Source organism: Triturus cristatus, chromosome 5_1 (assembly GCF_964204655.1).
Source record: "Triturus cristatus chromosome 5_1, aTriCri1.1, whole genome shotgun sequence".
Classification (NCBI taxonomy): Eukaryota; Metazoa; Chordata; class Amphibia; order Caudata; family Salamandridae; genus Triturus; species Triturus cristatus.
In genome coordinates, this window is record NC_140587.1 from 781,336,504 (window position 1) to 781,353,974 (window position 17,471).

At 44.3% G+C, this 17,471-nt stretch overlaps 1 long non-coding RNA gene across 1 annotated transcript in view; it reads left to right on the forward strand.

Moving 5' to 3' along the window:
• LOC146831472 (uncharacterized) overlaps window positions 1-13,397 on the forward strand; it is a 123,872-nt gene extending 110,475 nt beyond the window's left edge. The window contains exons 2-3 of the long non-coding RNA XR_014961582.1: window positions 7,473-7,522; window positions 12,899-13,397. This is a non-coding gene — a long non-coding RNA (uncharacterized LOC146831472). The remainder of the gene's footprint in view (window positions 1-7,472; window positions 7,523-12,898) is intronic.
• Window positions 13,398-17,471: the final 4,074 nt, after the last annotated feature.

Sequence of the window (17,471 nt, forward strand, 5' to 3'; positions counted from 1 at the left end):
GGGAGACCATGAGTTCAGTCAGCTGGCTTCCTCAATGTCTCCCTCTTCAGTTTTTTCCAGTTCTTCCTGAAAATTTAACAGTAAGTGGCATATATATATATATATATATATATATATATATATATATATATATATATATATATATATATATATATATATATATATATATATATATATATATATATATATATATATATATATATATAAATAAACACCAAACGCACTCTCCCACTTTGCGAAAAAGAAAGCACACGGACACCAGCTCGTGCTTCAAGGGAATTTAATGGAACCCAGCACCAACACAGCACGCCATTACGCGTTTCGGCCACAAGGTGGCCTTGATCACATAAGGTAGCCGCCATTATTGTTGCCCTTATATACTTAGCACTCTATAATCATGTGATGCTTATGATGAAAGACATAGAAGAAATCTATGATAAGTAGTATTTATACAAAATATACAAATATGCTTGTAATTACTACACCGCGAGTTTTACAACAAATATTCTGAATATGGGCTGCAAATTATATCTTTCTCTTGCCATCATAATTTAATGGGAAAGTGCAAAATGACATGAACAAACTAGTAGTAAAGTGCAAATGCTGATTGTGCAAAATACGCAAGTTAAAGTGCAATTTACAATGGCGTTGATGTGCAAAATATACAATGATAGTGCAAACTGCAAATGGTGCAAAATACGCAATAATAGTGCAAAATGCAAGCTATCGCATACAATATGCACATAACAACGCTGTTATGAAACAAATGCAAAATATTCATAGGTACATTAGAAGACATCTCTCTGAAAGATGGCAAGGAAGCCTAAGATAACAAGCATTTGCAATGCAATAGGTCTCGCATTTACGCGAGTTTGAGCCTTTGGCATTGTAAATGACAATGCCTTTTATTTATGTTTTGGTTTATAAAACATAAATAAAAGACTTTTTCATTTACAATGCCAATAGCTTTAACTCTCGTAAATGCGAGACCTATTGCATTGCAAATGCTTGTTTCTACAGTCCCTTGTTTTTAGGTTCGACTCACAAAGCATGTAAAAGAGTACCGCCGGAGTTCCGCTTCCCATACCCCGGAGCACCTTTGTGAGTTGGCCCTTTGTGTTTCATGTGGAGAAAATAAAGGCAATCACGTGAGGACTCGAGCGTGCGCAGCAGAAGGCGACCTAAAGCCACCCACTCACCCCGAGGGTGTGGAGGCGCACGCTGGGGTTACAGATCACGTAAGGTGAAAACACCTTCCAAAAGTTGTCCCTCAGAATACTTTATTGCGTGCCAAGCAGCCGCTCAACCTCTGCTGCTCAGCGCTCACACCACGCGCTGGAGGAAAAACCGCTGTAATCCGGATGAAGCAAAGAGGCCGCAATAAGATTACATTAGGGTGAGCAGCTGCCATCTGTGGCTGCGAAAGTTCACAACACGAGCATAGGGAACTAATGTGTTTTTGTGTGCGTGTAGGTAAATATTACATAACACATACACGTCTACAGATAACTATATGGAGGGATGTAGGTACAAAGGGGTAGACTGACAGACGAAAAAGCAGGTAGGTTAGTAAATCTGTAAGTGTCCCGGCAGATAAGGAGTAAGACTCAATAGTCTTAATTTGCACGTGTGAATTTACTCAATCTCTGCTTGCACCATTTTTCTCTCACACGGTGATTTTATGATGAGCCCTATGTGAAACAAGTCAGAGAGGTCAAAATCCCGAAGAGGCCCGGCTCAGGTGTTCATCGTTCGCTGGTCGATAACAGGAGTATCGCTGATTTTGGCGATAACAAATAACATTGAAGCGCTAAGAGGCAACGCAGCTTGAGGCGCAGACTATACACATGATGGTCATTACTGGCGAGAATTCGACCCCTATAATTTCACAATATATTCTAAATATTGCGGTGTCGAACGAGCCGACATCAAAATGGTTTCCACAACAAGTCTGTTTCAATGGCTAGATTTAACGCGTTCAGCCGTGCCCCGCTGCTGTTCACAGTGCTCTGAGAGAACAAGAAAGGCGGCCCGGGGTTGGCAGGGCGTCCGCTGCTTGGCCGGGATAAGAGGCAGGGAAGCTGGACCAGCAGAAGGGGGCTGCAGGCGGCCGGGAGTGGGCGTCAAACCCTGGAGCGAACGCATCAAGAGACAGGAGCTACCGCAACCGAGGGTAGGTGAACGATGCTGTAAAGCCGTGGTACAGATACTTATCCTTTGCGAGCTTAATGAGCGGGGCAATTTAAAGGGACAGGCACCAGTGTGCCATATGTGAGGGAAGTGGGATAAGGGAGGGGGTGGCAAATGGTGAGCACTTTCCGGCCGCTTTGATGTTATCATCAAAGCGGCCGCGAAATGAGCTTTTGTAAAGGGGGGATTTGAAAGTGCAAACTAGTGCTTTCAGGCTGCCAAATGGTGCGCGCGCCCTACGCACATGCACTGTATTTGGAGGCCTGAAAAGCCACTGTTTGCACTTCCAAAACTCGCTTACTATAAGTCTCGCCAGAGCAGCGCTAAAGCGCTGTCTCAGGCGAGACCTAAAAAGGACTAGTAAGCAAGCCCAGGATTCTGTAAAAGTCAATTACGAATATGTCGATCATAAGAACATTATCAAAAAAGAAGTGAGAAAAGTGCAAATATAAATGATAACAGGGGGGAGAAAAAAGGAAGAGGGAGATATGGAAATGCTGAAGTACACGAAACAAATAGCATGTGTACATAAATTTGAATTCAGAAATTCAAAAACTAATTAAACGTTTATATATAGAAACAGGGATTGCGCAACTTCTGTTGAGATGATCCCACATGGGATATGGCTGGCAACTCTAAAGCGGAACGCAGACACCCTACTATGTTAGCGGCAAAAGTACAGATCGAAATATGGTTCAGTATAATGGTACCCTTGATGTCGCTGCCCGGCCTCCGGGATGTGGGCGTACAAGCTGTGTACGACTGCCTAAATGACCATGTGAGATATGGCACTGGCAATAGCGGTGCAGGAAAATCAAGAATGTGCGCTGCTTATTATATTGTTCTGCAATAAAAACGGTTTTACAAAAAAAAAAAAAAAAATGGGATATGGCTGGCAAAAGTCGGGAGAGCCGAACTGTGTGGGACATCAACTTGGGAGAACAGAAGTCGCCGACATCAAGGAAAATATGGGAAAACAAAAGAAAAACGGAAAACAAAAGAAAAAGAAAAAGAAAAGAGAAGAAAACGTGAGCAAGATTCAACAATAATGAACCAAAGTTTCTGTTGTTGAACAATCATCAAATAACAGCATATTACTGTGCAAAAACCCTTATGATTGATAAAGATAAAGATAAAAAGATGAAAAGACTACGAGCAAGGAACAGAAAATCTCAGCATGAATTATCAGTAGATTATCTACTATTGTCTAGTGCAACACTGAAGAATGCTGTATGTTGTGAGCTGTGTGTTTTCAGATAAAATTGTATAAGTCTTCAGTGTTGTTGAGCCCCGTGGGTGCTTTGCTATCGAACTCAAGTATATACCTTGTTTCGAGCTGTCTGAGCAGCTTTTCTCTGTTGCCGCCTCTGCGTTGTATGGGAATGTTATCGATAACAAAATATTTGAGGCAGCTGAGATCATTATTGTGGCATTTCTTAAAATGATGCGCTACCGGGTAGCTGGAATTGTTATTCACGATTGCTCTTAAATGTTGAAGGATTCTGACATGAGCTTGAAGTTTGGTGCTCCCTATATAGTTTAATCCACAGGTGCAATTAAGGACGTATACCACGAAGTCAGATCTACAAGAGTAATGGCCCTTAATTTGTCTGGTGTTGGGGCTGAAAGGCACAGAATATTCAGTGGTGTTTTGGCCAAATTTGCAAGCCCTGCAGCTGGCACATTTAAAAAATCCATTTTTGGGTTTGAGCCAAGTGCCGCTGGAGGAGCTTGGAATGTTAGACCTCATAAGTTCTCCTTTCATAGTCTTAGCCCTTCTGAACGTGAGAACAGGTTTAGAGGATAATGTGTGTGCCAGGACACCATCAGTGAGCAAGATGGGCCAATTTTTGGTAACAATGGCCCTGATTTTGTGATGCTGCTTATTGTAGGTCGTGATAAAACGTGGTGCATCAGGAAATGGACTGTCTGGCCCAACAGCGGGCTCATTGAGACTCAGTTTATTGGATTTGTCATTTAGCAGTGTGTCTCTAGAAATGGATTCCACTTTTTTATAGGCCTCCCTCAGAGTCCTCTCAGTGTAACCTCTTTCCGTCATCCTGATTATTGCTTCCTCTGAGCATGCAGCCCTCTCCTCCGTCGTACTACAAATGCGTTTAATACGGAGGAGTTACCGATAGGGGATACTTTTTATGAGGTGTTGTGGATGAGCGCTGCTGGCATGTAAGATTGAATTGCCAGCAGTGGGTTTTCTATAAAGGGTTGTCTCAATCTTGTTGTCAACAATCATAATCTTAGTGTCTAAAAACTCAACAGAAATGTTGTCAATGTGAGAAGTGAACTTGAGATTAAGAGCATTGTTATTTAAAATCTCAATAAAACTCATCACACTAGTAAAGTCACCATTCCAAACCATAAAAACATCATCAATATATCTGAACCACTTGACAATATTGGAATTGAATACATCAGCATGGGTCCCCATGAGAACCTGCTCCTCCCACCAACCAACATGCAAGCATGCATAGCTGGGGGAGAAGCAAGCTCCCATGGCGACTCCCCTCTTTTGAGAATAAAGGTCATTTCCAAACATAAAATGGTTATTGTACAATGCCCACTTGATAAGTTCTAAAAGCATGACGTTGTGGCTATGAAATTTGATGGGTCTACAGTCCAAATAGTGTTTGGTTGCGGCGATACCAGTACCATGTTCGATGCTGGTATACAGCGACTCAATGTCTAGGGTCACCAAAAGGAACCCTTCTTGCCATTGAATGTTGTTCAGTTTCCTGATAAAATCACCAGTGTCTTTTATGTAAGTAGACAGATCTTGGACTAGTGGTTGTAAAAAATAATCCACATACCTACTTGCATTTTCACTGATGCTCCCAATGGCCGAGATGATGGGTCTACCCGGTACCGGCTTCACTCCTTTGTGAATCTTTGGTATAAGGCGAAGCGTGGGGATGATAGGAAATTCGTTGAATAAAAAATTGAATTCATGGCTAGAAATCAATCCCTGTCTTTTGTAAGAATACAACATTTTCTTCAAAGACTCCTTGGAGGTGTTATAAATCTTCATATTTATTTTTTCATAGCAGTCTTCATCAGAAAGCTGCCTTTTGGCTTCAGTCACATACTCCTCCCTGGGCCATATAACCACATTGCCCCCCTTGTCGGACATGCATATCATCAGACCGGGATTGTTGTTTAGTTTGCGGATAAGGTTCTTGTATTGTGAATCCTGTTGGTTGGCCTTGCCGTTTTTGTGACTGATAGCCCTGCAAAGATTTTTTAAATCGTTGGTAACCATCTCCTGAAAAATTTCAATGGCGTCCTTGGGCATCATGGGGATGAAACTTGATTTGCCTCTGAACGGGCTGAGGCCAGCACATGAGTCTATGTTAATAACGGTTGAAAGCCTGTCCTGCGTGGACCGTGTGTCATCGAGCCAGCTGGAAGAGTCGGCCTCCATGTTGTTAAGTTCAGCCAAGGTGAGGAGCAAATGGGCATCCGCTGCTGCCAGATTGTGATCATTGGCGGCAGCCGTGTTTTCAGAAGAAGTGTTTGATTTATTGCCGCCTTTGATGGTAAAGAATTTCTTGAGTTTTAATTTTCTTGTAAAGCTAAACATGTCAACTCTGGTCTTGCAGTAGTTGAAGTTGTTACCTGCGCAATAAGAGAGACCCAAAGATAAAATGTTCTCTTCTGCAGTGGTAAGAGCAAATTTGGAAAGGTTGACTATAGTGTTGTTGTTGTTACCTTTGTTTAGCGTCGTCGCCATTGTGTTTTTTTGCCTCTTTGTGCCACGGGCCTTTCTTCTGGCGTTCCGTTTTTTGTTTTGCTTGACCCTGCGGTTGCTTGCGGATTCCGCGGCTTCAGGGTCTGGCGGCGGTCCTCGGCTAAAAAATTCAGCTCTTCTCCTGGTTGCAAAATGCTGGACATCATGTTGGAGCCTCTACGGTCCATTTCTTCCCCCTCACTGCCACTGGTCAACGAGACAGAATCAGGTGTGTCTGATTCTGCCGTCGTGCAATGTCCACTTGCAGTTGGTACGTCTCGTATAGTGGTAGCCAATTTATCAGAGCGTTTTTTTCTTGCATTGTCATAACGGCGGGCAAAAGTGAAAATCTGCCCTTGCTCGTAGTCCTCTTTATCTCTTGTGAATTTACGTATTTTTCTTTGTTTTATTTTATCTTGTTGTTTTTTAATTCTGTCGTCGATGTCTTTTCTCTGTTTGAGAATTTCTTCTGTCTCGGACCGTTTGTTGAGTTGCTCATTAATCTCCTCAATTTTCTTTAAAAGCGAATCACGGTCGATGCGGGCATATTTAATCAAAATTCTAACTGCATTCATGGAAGCACTGAGAATATTGCCCGCCCATTCAACAAGCATTTCTGGGTGGATGTTGTCAAAATTAGGCGCTAGCATGATCCTCAAACCTCGTGGAACCCGACCTGCTTCCTCGTATTTAGTCAGCGAAATCTCCTCCCACCATTTCATCATTTCGCTTCGTTGACATTTTTCGAGTGCTTTGAGTAGGGTTTTTAAATCAGGGTTGGGATCAATAGCTGCATTCATGCCCTCATCAATCCGTCTCGTAGATGCCGTAATCAAATTTCTGAACAATTCATCAGCCTCTGCCTCGCGTTCTCGTTGGGCGTTACTGGACATGACTGTGTGGTGCTGGCAATGTCTTCTTGAGCAGTCCAGACCCTGCTTGGACCGCGAAGATGGAGAAACACTGCCTCGGCACCCGTGCTCGTATGGAATTATGCTTGCCCGTACGAGGAGAAATCACCGGGAATCGCCGGGAAGTACGTCGGGAGACAGCATCCGGCAGGAAACCTCAAGGGCAGTCTGGGATATATATATATTTTTTTTTAATGCAGATTTTATATAGCACGAACTCGACCCAAAGGTATTGGAGCGCTTTACATAAGCACCGGTTACTTACACATTCAGGCACAGGGAGATTAAGTGATTTGCCCAGAATCGCAGGATGTGGACGCGACCCAGAGGCTCGAACCTTGGTTTCCAGCACCAAAGTTGGCAGTCTAGCCGATGGACCACATCCTGTCCCATATAGTGCTTCATTATGCCCTTATAACAATTATAAGTGCTGTAAATAACACATAATACCATTATCCAATTTAATTCGCTGTTTCATATGGGGATTGGTTCATTGCTTTCAGGAGAGAGATAACAAATTAAACGTTCTAATTGGGGCTTGCAACTGATTTTAAATAGGCACAAAACAGAATCGGATTCTGGTTCACGTTGTTTTTTCCCCTTGACTGTCTTTGGCTTTCTTTCCACAGATGATGCTGCCACCGGACCGGGACCCTCAGAGGACTAGAATTGAACACAGGTAAGTGCAAGTGGTATATGGTCCTGGCTAACGCTCTCTTATCCTTTGATGGCTTCCTCTAGGTTGTCTCCCCCTACATTCTTCTGTCCTTTTCTTAGATTTTTAGTGGATCCTTTCTGCTTAATTTCTGGAAACTCCTTTCTTTAAGAGATCTTCATTGCAATTTGTCACGATCCCATCCTTCTAACGGCGTTTAGGGGACTTTCATCTCTCTCTCTCTCCCTGCTTGATTTTTCCTTTCCTTTCTCTCCTTATTTTCTTCATTTGTCTCTCACCCTTACCTCAGGGTGTTCTCTTGGTAGACTAAAAAAACTTAAAGAAGTACTTTCCCTATTTCAGTAGCAGGAAAGTATTTTTTGGGAAGTCTTCTGATCAAAAAAACAATAAAATTAGTGGATGGAAAATTATAATGTCTTTTCTCTTACTCATGTTTGCCCCGTTTTCCTTTAAGGCGCTCCTTCTGACCAAAATAACAACAACCAAAAATATCTTCATTCCTGTTTTCCTGCTTAAAACTAATAAACTCTTCCTATAGATCTCCCTGTGTTTCTTTCCCACCCGATCACTGCTAGCCGAACAAGCAAGCACCCACCTGGGTAAGCCACGCTCTACCGGGGTGTGCAGCCCTCCCAAGTACCACGCACCAGGCATTAGTCTAACGCATTTCAGTATGGTGGTCTGCATCTTTGCGCTGAAATGCATTAATCACGCATTATAGCACTGTTCAGTGGCATGCGGAGCACTGCTATAATGCACCATGTCATAACTGTGTAAGCTGCAGTAGCGCGGTGCATAACTGACATCACAGTCGGTACCCATCCAATCATGGGTACTCTGTGTGAGAGACACAGGATAAGGTCAGTGGGTGTTGAGAGTTGGGTCCATCCTGCCCAGGTGCCGCCTGCAGTGCGAGTGGGTGGCATTAAGGTTTTGGCTGCACTCTAATTTGGGCAAACTAAGTCAAAGTTACACTGCTCCGCAGGTAGCTCCTCCTACCTCGGCTCCTCACATTGGTCCACAGTGGGTGGCGATGGGAGAGGGGATCGGGCTGAGAGCCAGCTGCTAACCGCCACCGCAGCCGTTGGTTGGACTGATGCCGGATGTGAGCTGAGATCCTGACCCGGCCGCACGACTCGACCTCAGGCCCACCTGCCACGCAGTGGCCGGCTGACTCGTGAGACCGGCAGACGTGTGAGGAGGCCGGGTGCCTCTCTGGGATGCAGTGAGGTCCTCTTCTTCTTTTTTCTTCTTCCAGGTCCACTCCCTGGAGGAGAAATGGAAGTCCTTCTTTTGTTCCTTTTTCCTTTCTATCACCTAGAATATCTGCTAAATCCTGCAGCCAGTCCCCCCATTCCTCACATTTGCCCTGCCTTTGATTTTCTGTTTGGGAAAAATTGGATAATATGATAAAAAGTGGAAATTCTCTTGTTCTCTGCCCCTTCTGTGTGTAACTTCAAATTGGTAGGATTCAAGAGAGAGAAACGAATGTAATCCCCTAGCATTATTTTCCTTATTTCTGCTCAGTTAGTGAGAGGTGCATGATAAGTATACAGAATAAAGGATCATCTTTCTAGATAGTATCATAATTTATCCACTGCCCACATGATCCCCTAGTCCTTTTCTGTGACTGGGTATTTTACTTCCCTTGGGAATACTTTGCCACTGACAAACAGGATGGGTCTTTCTTCTTCATCATTTTCTTTTATTTGGGATAAAACTGCTCCAATGAATATCAGAGCATCTGTTTACAAGATGAATGACCTTTGGAAGTTGGGCGATTGTGTAATGGGTTTGGAGGTAATCAGTTTTAACTCCTCAAAAGCCTTAATGGCGGCTGGTGGGAGAGAGGCGAAGGATTTACTCAAAGCGGCTTTCTTCAGCATGCCAGTAAGGGGAGCTGAGAGTTCTGAATAGTTGGGAATAAACCTTCTATAATATCCCAAGAGGCCTAGGAAAGCCCTCATATCGTTCTTGATTTTGGGAAGTGGAACAGCTCTGATTGCCATCACCTTCTCCTCTTGAAGTTCTATGAACCCGTTATCTAGAAGATATTGCAATGTTGTCATGGTATGAAAGCAGCACGGCACTAGGACCTTGTGTGTGAAGAGAAGCAGGGAAAGGGAAGTAGGCAAGGAACCGGAAGGCAAAGAGTCGAGTAGAGAGGGGTATAGAGGAATCAGGGAAGGTTGGAGGGTGGCTCTTTATTGCGCAGTCACAACAATACAACTGGTGGCAAGGCGGACACAACACCATGCAGGCTGGTCCCACGTTCGTGCCTTGCAACCTCCTTCAGCAGCAGCATGAAGTCGGGTGCCCACCCCGATCACGCGGAGCACCAACCAGCACAAAAAGCAGCACAGGAAGACCACCCCTGGCTGTGGCAGTGCAAAGTCAGGAGCCCACCCCGATTGCACAGAGGGAGTCATGAACAAAACGCAACTGCGGGAATCTACCCTGATTGCTTGCAGCCACTGTGGGCCAACTCCTCGGTTGCTGCATAGCTTGCCCCCTAATTGCAGTAAGCTGGGCCCTGCATGCCGACTGTTACCCTTTGTAAAACCTCTGCATTGCCTGGCTACTATGAGCGAAGACCCGCAAGATTACAGCTCCTCTCTGTGGCCATCTTGGAGTCAGGCAGCTCTTCCAATGAGCCTCAAAGAACTGATGGTAGCTATCTTGAGGTCAGGCATCATTGAAAATCATACATTCTGTGCAGCAGATGTGCTTCTAGCACATTACAATCACTCACACCTGCAAGCTATTACCTATACAGACTTTCTATGCATACCTGTGCACATTAACCAGGTCCTTGCAGTGTCACTACAATAAAACAATGGAAAAAAAATACTGTATACAACCCTTGGTGGCAGCATGGGCCTTCACTGGCAAGAATGACAGGAAGATTTTGAAGACTCCATGAAAGAGTCACAGGTCACTGACCCAGATCAACAGTTCATCGCCCTGCATGATCTCACCGAGAAAAAAAGGAAAGTTCAGAGGCATTAGATTGGGCTTTTTAATATGACAAACATACAGATACAGTAAATGTTCACACAGCTGAGAATGAATTCCCGCGGGGTGTGGCGGGAGGGGGGTGGCGTATCACAGGTGGCTGTCCTGCCCAGTCACACCTCCTGCAGGGCAGTGCATGCTCAGGTATGATTCACGCACACTGCCTAATGGCCAGCAAAAAAACTCTCTTCTGTTGACAAGCAAAACAGTACTGGGCCTACTGATTGCAACAAGCTTCCCTGCAAGCCAGGACCCGTTAGTTTCCCCTTCAGCACTAACCCTGGCCAGAGCCTACCCTGGTACAGCACATAGATGCTCTACAGCTCTGGATATTCAAGCAATTTACCCTGCAGGCACATGCCCGCAAACACCCCGCCCAGCCTTTTGGGGGAGAAATCATGCAATAAAAGTGCTGTCTCCACTGGACTCGCATGGAGCAGCGATTGAAGCATGCTACAAAGAGCTGATCACTGTCATCAGTTTTTCAAACAGAAGTCGGCATACACAATTCTTTCACTTTCACACAGCACGCTGCATTGGTTATATGTTGTGGCATAAAACTAATGCAGAGTGCTGTGTGAAAGTGAAAGAATTGTGTACATTGACTTGAAGCACCAACTAAGTCCCGCCCCTGTGACTTCGGAACCAATCTAGACGCTGCTCCCTTGCTGTTTCTGTTAGGAAACAGCAGGATAGCAGCATGAAGATTGGCACAGTTATGCTCTTCCAGCCCTCATTTGGAGCATTGAGGGCGGTGGCAGTAATCCCCAGGGCTCCTACATTATGGAGATTGGCAAGGATTCAAGTGCGCGTCACAGCAAGTCACCTGTAGTGTCTTCGTGACACTGTTAGGGGGCTTGCTAAGCTGATGGACCGTGGGCCTAGCCACGTGTAAATGACCACACGGGAACAGCGCTGTGATGTTAGTTAGCTCACCGCCGCAGCCCTTCTGGCGTACGTGCGTGCGTAACTCTCTTTTATTAACTTTACTCACGTGATCGGACACGTACACCCAAGCGTATCGCGTCACGATCACGACATAACAGTCACCCATCCAACCCGACATGCGGACTTCAGCCGAAGGAGGCCTGGCACCTGCCAATCATCAAGCAGGCTGGGAGTAGGGGTTTCTCTCCCCCTCATGCTCCAGTAACTTCGTCCGGGTCATGCCACGCACTGTGTCTAAAAAAAAAATTAAATGGAATTAATAACAGTATTAAACATTTAATGTTGCAAACAAAATGCGGGAGGGGGCACGCCCACATGTTCCAATAAAGAAAGTGCTGCTGTACCCAAATGTACACTCATTAAATGTCGCAGACCGTTGTGCTCTCTACACAGGTCTAGTTAGGATATTCAACGTTAAACGCAGTTTGTTATGCACACAATAACAGCTACCCTAGCAAGGGCTGTTCAAGCTGTGCAGCTACAATTGGCTCCACCTGCAATTAGTCCAATCACTATTAATGCAATTATGGGTAAAATTTCCAGCAAACGGGAGGAAATTCCGTTTCTCCATACGGGACCTCAAAATAAACATGGAATTTTCACAATGTGTCTAACATTTGGTCTGGTTCCCCCGTAGAAGACTATGCAAATTGCGACACATTCTTTGCTGCCATATATACCATAACACATGGTACACCATCCATTGCTAAACAAAAACAAGATCCCACAGCCGACTGATGTTGAGCACATCAATACTAGAGTTCCATAAATCAAAATGTCCTGTGCCAAACGTCTCCAAGACCTGCTGCAGAAAGGTCCTACTGGGAAACCCAGGAATAAACTTTTGAAGAAGAGTGGAGGCGACACCAGGAATGAAGTCACATATCCAAAGAGGCCATCATATTTCAAGAAAATCCTTTATTCGTCTTCAAAAACACCATCCATTGCTGTTTGCCTTAAGTGCTAAAACAAATTCAGAATGAATACAGGACTGTCGCTGACCTGGATTTGGGGATGAAATTAATTTGCAACTTCGTCACAGTTTCCTAAATTATTTGATGTAATATCAAAGGGGAGGCAGAAGCACTGGCAGTGCGCCAATGACTCGCACAGGTTCTCGTTGCAGACCAAGAACGCAAATTACCAAACATTATTGCTGAAACCTATACATCTATAGGTCAAGATAGTTTAAGTCTGCAGCTTAAGGCAGTTCTGAAAAAGATAATACTAAGCAGGCACCAGAGTTTTCTGGAAAAAAAAATGCTGGGACAAACAGAGAAATGAATATAAAACAAAAACATATGATAGATCCCTGTAACCGGAGCCCACTAATAAATGTTATAATATACATAGATACACTTAAACACCGTGATAGAATTTCAGTATACTGATACACGTCCTTCTCTTTCCTTTCAGGATTCAAGCGACAAACGCTCAGAGAGAGGAAGACGACAAGGACCCAGGCATGAAGAGTATGTGAACTCGAGAAAGGATTCAAACACACGTCTGACAACATCATAAAAAAGAAACATCCACAACAAAAATCCCAATTCAGAAATAAAAAAGTGGCAGGTATTTCCACAAAACTTGCCACACATGTTGAGAACGATCCTTCAGAAAAAGACATGGGCATTGACACTGCTAAGCAGAGCAGCAGAGGTCACAATAGTTCAACTGAATCTTCAAGAGTTTCTGGTTTAGAGAACAACTAATGAATTTATTCAAGTTGAAACACCAGATCAGCGGGTTCGCCCTCCTGTTAGACTTTATGATTGGACATCCAAATTGAAGGTGGCATACTGCATACTATTAAAGTAATATTCTGGGAATATTTAACAACCACCTGTGACATTCTCTTCGCTGGAATGGATTGGCCGCCTGAGTTTGTTAGAAAAGTCCCACAAATGTCATTGTACCCCCCTTCTCTATTCTTTTTTTTTTTTTATAACTCTGTTTATTAAAATAAAAATCAAGCAAATTAACACGGTACTGGTGCAGTTTCAATACAAAATACAATACCGGAGAACAACAGGAAACATAAATGAAACCAAATTATACATTGGGTCAAAGGAAAAACACTTAAAATGTCATCCACCCCTGTGACAGCCAGCCTATGGTGTCACGTCGTCAGCAACGTCATTCGACTCAGCAAATGGGGTACAAATAAAGCCTCTACTTTTGTTCCAGGTGCCCCAAACCGTGGTCCATTTACCCGGGCAACCTCTGCTTTCATACACCGCCCTCTCCGCCTGCATGCACCAGTCCATGTCTGATGCCCAGTCCGCATGCGTAAGGGCAACCCCCCCCCTTCCAGGTTCTAGCAATGTTATGCTTGGAGACCATACACCCCAATGTGACCCAGAGACGTTCATACCTATTCAAATCAGTGGCCTCCCAAACATTCAAAAGACAGAGACATGGGGATACAGCTATTGGTTTCTGGCATACGAGGGATATGGCGGAGACAACTCTTCCCCAGCATCTCTGAAGATCGAGGCAGTCTCACCACTGGTGTAGGAAATTACCCAGCTGTCCACAACCCCAGGGACAGTCCGGTGAGGACAAAAGGCCCATCTTAACAAGTGCCGAACTGGTGTAGTATGTCCTGTGAAGCAATTTAAGTTGAATCAACTTAAAACGCCAACGGATCGCCACCTCTCGTGGCGATACCAGGGCTTCCCTCCACTCGTCATCGAGCTCCCCCACCTCGTCGTCCCATAAAGTCCGGCATATTACTGAGAATCTTACGGTATTTCAGAGATAGCACGCCGTCTGGAATCATCCAGTAACAGATCTTCTAACAGCAAGGAAACCGGCAGGTTGGAGCCCCTAGGTAGCACCTTCTGCAGTATACTCCGCACCTGAAGGTACCGGAAAGCTTCACCTGCCTGAAGATGGTATTGTCATTGCAGCTCACTAAACGGAACAACCCCCCCTTATGCCATAGGTATCCCACCGTCGAGAGCCCAATTAAGTCCCACTTGTTGAACCCGGGGAACCTCGAGAGCATGCCAAATTGATGAGACTCAAACAGCGGGGTGGCCTTAGTGATCTTACCTTTCCAGCCCATCGCCGCAGTGGCAGCGCCCCATATAGCTACCGTATTCGAGGCCGTGATGTACTAAGGTGCATATTTTTTTCCGCCATACAGAGCCCTAAGAAAATTACCCGATGACATGTTATACCTGTCCATTGTGTACGCCGGGTCTGTGATGGGTCGATGCACCCAGCGGTTGAGAACCACCAATTGCGAGGACCAGTAGTAGTGTTGAATGGCAGGCAAGGCTATGTCCCCATTATACCAGTTTTGGTGAGCTTGACAAGGGCGATTCTGGGTGCCCCATTGTTCCATAATAAGGAGCGAACCTCGGAGTCAATAGACCGAAAGTATTGGGAAGAGACCAAGAAAGGCGTATTCTGCAATGCATAAAGAAAGCGGGGAAGTGCCATCATTTTATAGAGAGCGGCTCTACCCAGGAGTGTGAGGGGTAAAGCTTTCCAATGTTGCACATTCCCTTCTCTGTTCTTGTTCCTGAAGTTGTCAAACAAGCATATGCCACAGAATGGACCCTTGCAAAAGCCCTGGCATTATATCACCATCATATAGGCTGGGATAAGAACTCATCTTATCACGTTATACCCATAAGGTCCAGCCCACTAGTACAACCCCAATATCCAATAAACATGAAGCAAATTGTCCGGTTAGGGAAATTCTCTTAAAATTAGAGTATCAAGGCATAATAGAGGCCTGCTTTTCATCAATGAACAATCCGTTATTTCGGGTAGCCAAACCGGATCTTTCATATTGCTTAGTCTTAGGGCCCGATTATGAGTTTGACGGTCTTACGACTGTTCCACTGTGGCGGCATTCCCACCCGCTGTATTATGATGTTGCGGCTATCAACCTCTGACAGCACTCCACGACCACCATGTTGGTGTAATGCCACCAAGCAAATTATGATTTTCCAAATGGGCTGGCGGTCTCTTGACGGCTGGGTCCCTCACAAAATATAGTTCCATATGTGTCAATTCAGGTGTGTGATGTACACATATGCATAATATATGTGGAAAAATATATTGTGTGAACACTTTTCCTTTGCTGGAGTCTGGATCATATGTGCCCAGGCCAGTCAATGGGAGCAAGGGGCTCACCTGGATTTCAGCGACCGGTCGTTTTGTTCGTGGGTAAGTTGCTGCTGCGAAGAGAGGACCTGGATGAAGGGTCCCATGTCAAAGACTGAAGAAAAAAGAAGGAATTGGGTGAGTTTGCACCTAATTTCCTTGGTTTCTGCCATTTCGAATCAGGCGGTCTCCCTGCCACAGTCAACTCGATGGAAAGCCACATAGTAATTCAGATGGTGGTGGCTGCTTTGCCACTGTTGAGGTGGTCGGCAAATGACTGGCGGTGGCGGCGGTGCTCCTGTAATACAGCGGGCAGACTGCTAATAAGGCGGCGCTGTTTCCAAGGCCGTTTCGATGGCAGTTCCCTTACCACCAAACTCGTAATCAGGCCCTCTGACTACAAACATTTAAACAGTTATACACGCACCATTGCAATTTGCATAGCACAGGTCTGATGAACAACATAATCTGCAAAAAATGCAAAACAACTTTGGATATTTCCAATGGCTTTTTCTGCCAAAATATAGTGCCTGAAAGCAGGGACGTAACGGCTCTTTCTGCTTTAGAAGTCCAGAGAAAATTCTGCCCACTTGCTCAGGGGTATAAGAATAGCCCAGGTCTGTTTTCTGTCCGAGTAAAGTCAATTCTGCATTACATTGACCCAGAAGCATTATCGTCCGTTGAAAGTTTATACCTCACAGATGATGACTTAAACACATACTTAGCCAGAGTTGATTGCATTGATTTGGGATTTGATGAACATGGCTACAAATTCAACTTTCAAAAAACAAAAATTGCATTTCTCAGAGTCCTATTCTTGGGAGACGAGTTATCAAATGAAGGCAAAATCCTTGCCCCACATTTTTTGCAAATGTGCACTCTTGCAACCACTGAACATCATCATCAAAAAGCTACAATCACTTTTAGGTTTTCTGAACTTTGGTAGAACAAACATACCGAACTATGCTCAACGGATTAACCCGTTGTTTGAATTGATCCGTCCCCTTAACATACACCGATTCTCAGAATACTGCAAACTAACATGCTTGCAACTAAACACTTACACAGTCGTGTCAACACAATTAACTTGGTGATCCGCATAATTGTGGGATCTACTGGCTATACATATATATCATTTAACAAGGGTGATACTGTATTGATTGCTTATAAAACGCATTTATATTCCAATACTTAAATGCATTTTGCATCGACAGAAAAAATACTTACTGCAGTTCATACAGCTGGTATAAAGGAAAGACTGTTGGCTCAGAGGAAACACACAATTGTGGTTACTCCCGTTCCAGCCTTAGAGGCTGTCACCAAGGCAAGTATTCCTAATGCAAAAGCATTACATCCAAGATGGATACAATGGGCCACCTCCTTAACAGCTGCTGATGTTGACTATGTCTTTGACCCTACCTTGCAAACACAAGAATTTCTCCAATATAAACAAGAATATCCTGTGCCCAGTGATGTTTTGCCTCTTGATCAGTATAATTATATAATATATAGTGATGGTTCAGCACAGCCTGTGATTGGCACTAAGCAACAATATTCAACTGCATGTGCAGCAGTTCATGGTATTATGAAAGACAGAGAATTCCATCAAAAAAAACATTCACACAATCCTTAGGGGATTGAACTGCTTAGCTGGCTGACCTAAAAGCTTTAATTCTTGCACTAGAAAATACTGATCCTGTATTATCCACAATTACAGTGTATGATTTGTATTATTGTGTCCAGTCTTTTCATTAAAACTTACATTATTGGCGGTGGAAGGGATTTAGAGATTCTAAAGGAAACACTATCAGGCATAAATTGCTTTGGGGATGGTGGCACATCTTAAAGATTGCTTGCCATGGGCTCA